Below are 10,998 nucleotides of genomic sequence, written 5' to 3'. Positions count from 1 at the left end.
TGTACCAAGGGTTTCTGCTGAATATGATTACAAAAATAAAAAGGCAGTCGCGGACAATTGTCCAGGGGTTGTCCCGAAGGAATTAACCCCCAAGCTGAGGTGTGAAAACCGTGCCGAAAGCTGAATGGCACCTGGGTGAGATGTCTAGACCGGTGACTCTGGGATACCGGGCAACTACTCAGAGTACGCAGCCTTATCCTTGTTATTTTACATGGACGATTTTAAGATCTATGCTAAAAACAAGGAGCAACTACATCTAGCTCTAGGGATTGTCGAACGATATACTAAGGAAATTGGAATGGAATTTGGGTTAGACAAATGCGCCAAGGTTTATTTGAAGCGAGGAAAACTTAATGCCATCCCTGAAGATCCTGAGCTCGTCGATAGAAGCGCCATACGACACCTTTGCGCTGGAGAGACTTATACATACCTGGACGTGCCACAGAGCCGCATTCAGGATGTGACATCTATAAAGGATACTCTTCGAAGCAGATGCAAACGTCTCATCCGACAGATTTGGTCTTTCGAACTGTCGGCGAAGAACAAAGTATCTGCAACGAACATGCTTGCCGTCCTGGTACTACTCTATTCATTTGGAGTAGTTCCATGGACGAAGAACGAGTTCAGATCTCTTGATATCGGGACAAGAAAGGTTATGCAAATGAACAAAACAACAGGATTATTCGGGGTACATCACATAGAGTCGCAAATGGAAGAGACCGTCTTCTTAAAATGGTCAGGAATCACTAAGAAGTGGGCAAAGGAGCGTTTCTGTACAAAGCAGCGGAGGAGGTTGCTGAAACACTCGGACTTAACTTCAGTATTAGGGGTGAGTAAAATGTATCAAATCTTATCTATCTCGAGTACTCACTCCTGAAAGCCCGGATTAAAAAAGCACAAGAGAAAAACTTTCGTGAACAGCTCCGCGGTAAGAGTATGCACGGTATCTTCCAGAGAAATGTGGAGGATCGGTCAATGTCCTGTAAGCAAACTTTTGCTTTCCTTAAACCACCCGAATTGAAGTCGGGTAAGGAGGGTTTCATTTTCGCATGCCGAGCCAGTGTCATTTCCACCTTAAAATATCGTCGCCACATTTTGAGCCAAGACATTCCCGATGACAGTTGCAGGGCGTGCCACGCACACCCCGAGCATTTAGCTCACATACTATCTAGTTGTCCAACTAATGTGGGAACGACCTACATCCAAAGGCACAATGCGGCACTGAGAGTACTTTATTACCATCTCTGTCACTCTTACGCCATTAACCTTAAGATCACTCCTCTAAATGCTCCTAGGGAAATCGAGTCAATAGTCGAGAATGGGAAGTGCTGCATATACTGGGACTTTATATTCTTGACAATTATTTCTGTTGCTCACTCGAGGCCAGACATGGTTCTTCTTTACTTCGAGAAGCGAACCATATTCGTTATAGAATTTTCGGCACTAGCTGACAAAAACATCATAGCCAAAAGAATGAAAAGAAAGAGAGGTATAGAGACCTTATAAGGGAGTTGCAACGATTGTACACGGAATACTCTGTTGAACTAATCGTCCTTATCATTGGCGCTTTTGGAGGTGTCAAGTTTTCATTCGTTAATAGCCTGCAGAGCATCAAAAATTCAAAAGGCGGTAGACCTTGGATTACTCCGTGTTCTCAGGTTGCACGAAACTTTTTCCAAAGCTTGAACAGGACCGAGGGGGGCATTTGACTGTACCATCAATTTTGACCTTGAGGTCAATTTTCAAGATCAAATGCAGGTAAGACCCTTCTCTTAAATAAGAATGCCTATTTTTGACTGCATATTTGAAAAGAGCGGGAAATTTAACGTCAAAAATGACCTGTGGTCATTTTTAAAAATTAGAAAATTAAAATTAAAAAATTAAAATTAAAAATTAAAGTATAAAAAATGTAAATTAAAAAATTAAAAACTAAAATTAAAGTAAAAAAATAAGGTCAAATGTCTGAGAAACGACCAGTAGCTTTTTTTTAAATTGTCTTGGGTTTTCGGGATAAACAAGCGTGCAAGATGCTTGACAATCTTGACAATGTCAGTTCTGTGTGACTAGCAACAAACAAAGACACTTTTTCCTTAATTTTAGCCTTATCGATAAACAACGATGTCCACACTTTTCAGCTAAGTTTTTCGAGAGGTGGCTGCGCAAGCTGCCCGAATCCTTTCCATCAGATCTTCTCTTGTTGTGGGTAGCCGAGCAAAAACTACATTTTAAATATAAGCTCGTAAACAGAAATCAGGTGATGTAAGATCTGGTGAGCAGGGGGGCCATTCGAATGGAGCTCCTCGTACAATACATCTCTTACTGAAATTTAAGTTCAAAAACTCACGCATTATTAATTTAAAACGACCAAAGCTAAAATAATTCAGCTTAAGGGTGTTGGTTAAATACAACTTTGAATTTTGTTATTAGGTACGGCATTGAATCTATATATATATTTTTTCCTACGGATTTGCGAATGAACGAAAGAAAACTTATCGAATATCCGGAGTTTTGCGAGACCTTCGGATCAATAAAATGTTTAAAACCTAAGAAATTGGTTGAGGAAATGATTATTTTCACAACAAATATGAATTTTGCGAAAGATAGAAATCAGCGAGTGGCAGGCGACAGCATTTGAAAGGTTAGAATAGCTGCAATTTTATTTTTTTACTCACAATTCTGACATAATAGAAGAATTCTCGAGATATACCAGGTTTTCAAATAGCCACGTCTTAATGATGGTGACCCTAAATTTTGCGAAATAAGTTGCGAAATGGAGAAAAATGCCGACAAAATTGACATGCCCTGTGTGTGTTTTGTAACTGTGATTGTGGTCAGCCACCAGGTTAGCTGTCAACTTCACACCATGGACGGTATGGATGCTTCTTTCCGGTCTCATTACCATTTGGTGTTAGACTTTTTTGTTTATTGAAATAATAACCTTGTTCGGAGCTTCATGCAGAAACAATTTATTATTTCAAAATTCTAAATGCTGCCGATTTCATATTCGTAATTTGAATAATTGAAAATTGGAAAAAATTAAGTATTGTCAATTTTTGTGATATTTTTATAGTTTCCAAAGAAATTTCACGATATCGCTGATTACTTACCTACTGAAATCGTTTATATGATACTAAGTTTAGTTTAAAGTCACGTTAACGACGCCGCTGCATCAAGACTTTACGCTGAACGGTTTCCAGATAGAAGACATCCTACTAATTTAACAGTAAGTACTTTCACTGAAAGAGTTCGCAATGGGATTCTTGTTCGCGAACGTCGACAAGAGTACAACGAAAATGATGCACGAGCTGTAAACGCTCTGGCAGCTGTTCATATTGATCCACAAATCAGTACTCGACTAATCGAAAGAGAGATAGGTATACCAGAAAGTACAGTATTAAGAATTTTAAGATCTCTAAACTAGCATGCTTACCACATTACTCTAACGCAATCCTTACGGCCCCATCATATTTTAGTGTTATGGTGTGGTGCGGAATAGTCTATTTAAGTGGACCCTACTTTTTTGACGGAAACGTTGACAGACACACTTAGTTAGAGTAGTTAAGGGAACATTTAGCTGGACTATTGGAGAACCTTGACTTAGTAACAAGACAAAGAATGTGGCTACAACAAGATGGTGCTCCGCCACATTTTGCACTCATCGTAAGTGAGTTTTTGAACTTAAATTTCAATGAGGGATGGATTGGACGAGGAGGTCCATTTGAATAGCCCCCCTGCTTACCAGATATAACATCACCTGATTTATTTTTATGGGGTTATATTAAAAATGTAGTTTTTGCTCAGCTACCCACAACAAGAGAAGATCTGAGATAAAGGATTCGGGAAGCTTGCGCAACCATCTCTCGAGTTACTCCGTGGCTGATTGAAAAAACTCGTAACAATGGTGAGAGGCAAGGGGACTCACGTTCATCAACCACGCGAAACGTGAGAGGCATGGGGACTCACTTTAATCAACACCTCGAAACGTGAGAGGCAAGGGGAATTTACGACAAGAAAGCACACCAAAGCAAACAGAATTTACTACGTCCACGCCGTTGTTTCTAGGTAACGCTAAAAGTAAGGACAAAGTGTCTTTTTTTGTAACTGTTCACAGAGAAGTGACATTGTCAAGATATTCACTTTCGTAACTACATAGTCACAGTCTTTACGTCTTATCTGAAATGATTGTTACTGTCTGGTGCGTTAGGGGGGGGGGGGGGCATAACAATCCACAGCCTGCAGTAATTCAGAAAAAGGGCATCTGTTTGTTTATCAGACATTATACTTTATTTTTTACCTTTCCAAGGTCACAAAACCCATTTTTCCACAGGTCATTTGTGACTGAAATTTCCCGTTCTTTTTCAAATCGGCAGTCAAAAATAGGGGTTCTCATTTATGAAAAGGGTCTTACCTACATTTGACCTTGAAAATTGACCTGAAGGTTCAAATTGATGGTACAGTCAAATGTCCCCCTCGGTCCTGGTCAACCATTGTCCAAACCATTTCTTCGCATATAAATAATTTTAGAAGATATTTGGGATTGTTGATTAAACTGGATCACCGTGTATATAAAAAACTCAAAAAAGGGTTCCAGAACCACCGCACGATCCCACTGGGAGAAAACGTCATATAAAAATGACACACACACTAGTAGAATATTTGTCAACATTGTTTCATTAATTTTCAACTGTTAGTCTAATGGAAAATTGATCAACATTAGTTCATTATTTTTTAATCATGTACACAAATTCCGTTTGTTTAAAATTCATTTTCAACAAACTTTAATTTGTTTAAACAATTACTTTTCCAAAAAATTGGGTCAAAATAAATAAATTGTTAATTATTTTTTATAAAAAAAGAATTTTTTAAACAAAAATTATTTAAAAAAAAAGAATTTTTTAAATAAATATTATTTAAAAAAAAGAATTTTTTAAACAAAAATTATTTTAAAAAATTTCATTTGTTTAAATAATAGAAAAATAATGAAACAATGTTAATAAATATTCTACTAGACCAACAGGAATAATATTCAGGAAAAAAGACACATTTTTTAAGAAAAATTATTTAAACGAATTCCATTCATCTGACACATGAAATTCTTCTTTGGCTAATTCTCTACAAGCCTCTATACTTTTCTGTCACGTTTTTCCAAACCCTAGCAAATTATTCCAAAAACTAAGAAAAGTGATTTTTGCCCATGCATTTTACTTGAGAATCTTCCAGTCAAAAGCAGCACCTGTTAAAATGAGAAAAATAAAAAAATTATGGAATTTCTTTTGTCGGATATGGAATAAAATGGGATTGTTGCCCTCTAAAAAAATAGTGACAATTATCAAAATAATTCTTGTGTTAAAAAAATCTTTTTCTTTAATTAAAAATTATTACTATTTATTTCGCACTTTTCGCATCAACGTCTGCGAAACCATGCCGAACAACTACGGATAAAGGGCTATGTAAGCTGACCACCTACTCTACCACAGCTAGAACAAGCCCACAACAGAGGAAGAGAGGCGACATTGAGACAAACCGCGGGCAGGCATCATACAGAGGAAGAGCGATGCTTCAGGACCCGAAGAAACATCAATATCTAGGTTTGTCTCAAGTCCAAAAATCTGGCTGAATTGGATGAATGGCTTCTTGGACATTTTCCCCAAGAAACCGACCACTGGACTATCAATTGTAGTGTGTATAATGTAGCGAGAGCTTTGGCAGCAGCTTTGGCAGCTTCAAACTGTAAAATAAAACCAACGGCTGATAATAAGACCAAAAGACGAATGCATCAAATTACCAAAAAGATAGACTGGGCAAGAAAGTATGCATCCCGCATTCAGTGTGTAACCACATAACTTCTGGCAGGAATTTCACCGCCAAGGTTCTACAGTTCGCGCCGAACTACGAATTCGTTATCACACACTTAACAGGTCAAAGGTGCTGATCATTAGGCAGTATACTGTTGACAGGATACGGATACCATTTGACGCTAGAAGAAGTTTAGAGCGAAAAGAAAGGCGGGTGTCAGACAAAACCAACAGTATTTCTTTGACCCATTTTGACTCTTCCAAGAACCTCCATTCACTGTTGAACATCCGCCCAAACCAGAGGAGGTCGAAAATTTTTGGAAAGGAGTCTACAAAGTTCAGCATCGACTAGAAGAAGACTCAAAGAACATAAATAGCTCCAGGGAGCTGTGCAATGTCCTCATAAACCATGACGAAGAATGCCCACCCATCACTTCCGGGGAGGTAAAAAAAAGTAATCAGAGGCATAAAAAACTATTCTGCTCCAGGACCAGACGGTATCAAGACCTTCTGGTGGAAGAAGTTTCCTTCAACCCACCAACCCCTGGCCTGCATTTTCACTTCATATGTAAAGTCGGAAGAACCTATTCCGGAGTGGTTAGTGGAGAGGCGCACTGTGATCCTGTCAGGAGAACCTGCTCTTCGACAGATGTGTCCGCAAAAACGCAGTATCCTATCATTGCGGATTATCGATGGCCTGGACTGATTACCGGAAAGCTTTTAAATCTACCTCCGATAAACATCATTTGTCTTGTGGAAAGCTTAAAGGTTCATCCGCACATCGTGAGGTGCAAAGCGAGATTAATGCCGCAATGGAAATCCAGATTTACTATCTCAACTGGTAAACGTCATGTGACAACTAACACCTTCACCTTTCAGAGAGGTGTTTTTCAGGGTGACACCATGAGCCCACTCCTCTTTTGCCTCAAATTATTAACACTGTCTCTCGCACTTCGCCATTCCAAAGGGTACTTTTGCGGCGAACCTGGAAGTCGAAAGTATAAGGTGACTCATGTACTTTACATGGATAATCTTAGGATCTATTCGAAAAATAAGGAGATAAATCACATAGCTCTAGGGATTGTCAAGGGATACTCTAAGCGGATTGGAATGGATTTTGGGTTAGAAACGTACGCCAAAGTTTCTTCAGAGCGAGAAAAACTTAATGGGATCCCCGAAAACCATGAGCTCGTTGACAGAAGCGCTTTACGACACCTTCGTACTGCAGAGACATAACATACCTGGGCGTGCTACAGAGCCGCATTCAGGACGAGACATCTGTCAAGGATACTTTCCAAAGCAGATACAAACGTATCATCCGTCAAATTTGGTCTTCCGAACTGTCGGCGAGGAACAATGTATCTGCAACGAATATGCTTGCCATCCTGCTCTTACTCTATTCATTTGGAGTGGTTCCATGGGCGAAGGATAAACTCAGATCCCTTGATATCGGGAAAATAAACGTTATGCACATTAACAAAAGCATGCATCTTAAGCCTTCTGTTCCACGACTGTGCATCTCACGCCGTCAAGGTGGTGGCGGAAAACTGAATCTTGAATGCCTTCAAAACCGGATTATTCTGGATACAGCACACATAAACGCAAATAGACGGGACCCTCTGCTTGAAATGGTCAGGAAGGACGAAGAAGTGGACTAAAGAGTTTTTCTGTAAAATGCGGCGGAGGAGGATGCTGAATCACTCTAGCTGGACTTCAATATGCGGGGTGAGCAAAATGCATCAAATATTATTTATCTGGAGTACCCACTCCTTAAAGCCTAGATTAGAATAGAGAAGGCGGAAAACTGCCCTGAACAGCTCTTCGACAAGAGGATGCACTGTATCTTCCACAAAAATGTGGAGAATCATTCGATGTCGTGTGAGGTAACGTTTGCTTTCTGTAAATCATCTGGATTGAAGTAAGGCACGGAAGGTTTTATTTTGACATGTCAAGACTGTTTTATTTCACTTTACCCAAGATATTCCCGATGACAGCTGCAGAGAGTGTAATGCACACCCCGAGCATCTAGGACACATACTAACTAGTTGTTCAACTCATGCAGGGACGACCTACATCCTCACGGTATGAGCCTTAATACCGCTAAACTAAATGCTACCAGGGAAATCAAGGAAATTGTTGAGAATGAGATTTGCCGCATATACTTCGACTTCATATTCTCGACAATTGCTTCTGTTGCACACTCGCGGCCTGAAGTAGTTCTTCTTGACCTCGAGAAGAGAACCGCTCTTAAAGGAGCCAAGCTATCGCCGGTTGATGGCCTGAAAAGCATCCCTGCGGGCCAACAAGATACTAAGACACTTGCGGGCAAAATGCAAAAGGCGTTCTATCGACAAGGATTGATCGTTTAGATTTCTATAAAAGTTTCCGCGCATTTTCTTTTCGAGAAGCTGTTTGAGAAAGTTTTTAAACTCTATTTTCTTTACTCAGGCTTTCGGAAGTGAGGCACCTAGAAGGACTTTTCAAATTTATGATGTTAAGATATAGGCCAAGGGTCTCGGCCGCTTGCTCCGTGGATTGTAAAACGCCAATAATTTCGTGATTCCTAACAATTTTCAGGAGAGGATCTTTTCCATTTGCTACAATGAAAGCTATACCACAATGACACCGTTATAAACACATTGGAGATTTAAAAGTACGCATCCACCTTTACGGCGTGAAATGTATAAGCGCGGAACGGTCGATTTGATTACAAGCTCTTCTTCATATGTATGATTTTACACGTGGGATGTGTAGGACCTTGAGGTCGTGCTTCGTTCATGGAAACACCCCAAACCAATAGATTAGAATCGAGACGGTAAGCACGTTAATCGCTGATATATTGCTTAATGCAGAGAGATACAAAAAATATGTCGAAGGCAGGGCCACCGAGAGTCGGTCCGGGCCAAAAGGCTCTATATTATCACGCCCCTGTCCCTTTACAACGTTGCTTTATAAACGATTTTCAATTGCCGTGACCTAGTTAACAATTAGGACACAAACAGAAAAAATATTATTAATATTATTAATATTATTAGCCTTCTTTGAAGAAAAATTGGCCATTATAGTGTAAAAAAGTTACTTTTTCTCAAAAGTTGAGTTTGCACAACTAGCATAACCATTCTGGTCAGCATGCCCTGAGACATGGCGGGCCGCAGAACATTTTTGAATCGTTTCTGACAAGAAAATGTTGTTTTAACACTAGCCACTGTTACGAGGATGCTCAGAAAGATGCGGAGGGCAATGCACATATTTGGAAGCAAACAATTGTGATTCTTTATTTGAAGAGCATTGAGTAACTGTCTCGTTTAAATTGTATGCCTGATGCTTGGTTTCTTCTCAAAGAGAATCTGGCCATCCGATGTTTCGTGCTTCAGAGGCAGGTCCGTTCCAAATTTTTCCACATCTCAATTACATACAGCTTGCAGCTTTGCAATTTAGCTCTTTAAATTTGCAAAGGTGACATCAAGCATTGCCCCTCGAGCCTGTAAAAAGATTATCCGAAATCGATGCCACAATTAAACAATGTAAGGACCGCATATAAGTTTTGAGCGCATCTATACAACCGCGGCATACTGCTGTAAGATTTAATGGCACCTCATCGAATGCATCCGCCATTCCTGGAAGATGAGCAGTAAGTGGTTTCATGAAGCTAATCCTGGTCGATCAGAGAGTTCAAGATGTTGAATGCACAGAACAGTCTATTATTTCATTTAGTATTTTCCATTGCTGTGGACTGGAACTGAATATTGTATACAATATTCCTACACCAAAAAATGTGAGGGCAGCAAGATAACTCTTAACTCATTGTATTCCGCTAAGGTTGAAATAGGCAGAATAGACAGCTAGATTGTTGGCTTCAGTTTTGACATTCTAAATTAGGCAATAGCTTTCTTTGTTGCTTGAGTACAGTCAGCATAAGCCAGTAGACGCTCTTCGACTTTATAAGGTTCCTCTATCTTTATTAGTAAAATTGACATAGCGTATTGAAACTGCAGAATATTCAACGTCAGCGGAATCTGGATCAGTAAATAATACTTTGCTTTCTTACGTTCTTGAAGAATACAATTTCTTACTTTATTTGCATAAACAAAGAAACTCATTCTACATATCTGCTCATAAGTAATGCACCTGTAATTTTTTTCCGGTTTCTTCCCCGGTCATATTTTGCTAAAAATCCAAAGATCCTAAGGAAGTTACCTGTTTAGACCTAAAAAAGAAGTCACCTAACGAAGTTTCTGTTTTTAATTTCCCCTGTTCCGGCTTCCACTGAATATAAACATTTTTTTCTGAGACTCGACTCTCATGTTTAGCGATATTTTCGTGTAGCTTCTCCCACTTTTGTTGATCAGAATAGCCTTCAGGTGATTGCAAAGCTGATTTTTAAGCCTGCCAAAGTTTGCTGTAAATTCTGCAATGATCGAAAGTGAAGTTTGTACCTGCTTTAGAGACCTTCCTTCGCTGATGTTATATCCTACATGTAGTTTTTGGGTACGCCTATGCATGAATGGGCCTCTTTAGTTTCAAGGTGTCTAATAACACTTGTATTTACGCGCTCAAGGTCCTTGGGAATGTAAGTAATTCATTCTCGCTGCAGATGAATCTTGGCACATTTGCCCAATCTAAAGTCCATATCAACCTCTCTTGTTTACCTCTCGAAGGCCAGAAGGTCATGCATATAAAATACATGATCGATTGTTTTAAAATCAATCTACAACTGGGTTTGGTGGTCATTATCACCACGAGCAGGTAGGGAAAGTACTCGCCCATTTTTGCAGAGTCCCACATGCAAGGATAAGGTTGCATATTCTCGGACATCGCCCGGTATCTCAGAATCACCGCTGTAACGACACATACTATTTGGTTGTTTCTCTGTCACTCTCACGGCATTAGGGGCCATTCATTATTTACGTCAGGACGATTTTAGCCATTTTGACACCCCTATCCCCATGTAAAGACACATTATATTTCTTCGACTCCTCCTCCCCGTCTTACGTAAGATTTTACCTAGTTTTCCTTCAAGCATAAAATGTTAGAAGAGAATTAAACTAGATTTTGAAAACTTAATATGAACATTACTGTATTACGGACAAATGTCTTCGGGTGAAATGTTGTGTAACCGGCAACCTCGAGGTTTTCCGAACGCTTTGCTCTCGGCAATGTAAAATATTGCGTACGAATGACTTTTACCCCCCTTCCCACCGAG

General features: G+C 39.6%; 1 protein-coding gene across 3 annotated transcripts in view; it reads right to left on the bottom strand.

Moving 5' to 3' along the window:
• The window catches only part of LOC117168716 (coronin-7), a 117,837-nt gene that overhangs the window by 62,421 nt on the left and 44,418 nt on the right, over positions 1–10,998 (bottom strand). The gene's annotated exons all lie outside the window — the stretch shown is intronic.

This window comes from Belonocnema kinseyi, chromosome 3 (genome assembly GCF_010883055.1).
Source record: "Belonocnema kinseyi isolate 2016_QV_RU_SX_M_011 chromosome 3, B_treatae_v1, whole genome shotgun sequence".
In the NCBI taxonomy this organism is placed as follows: domain Eukaryota; kingdom Metazoa; phylum Arthropoda; class Insecta; order Hymenoptera; family Cynipidae; genus Belonocnema; species Belonocnema kinseyi.
Note: the sequence above shows the minus strand (reverse complement) of the source record. Positions and strands in the feature narration are given on the sequence as shown.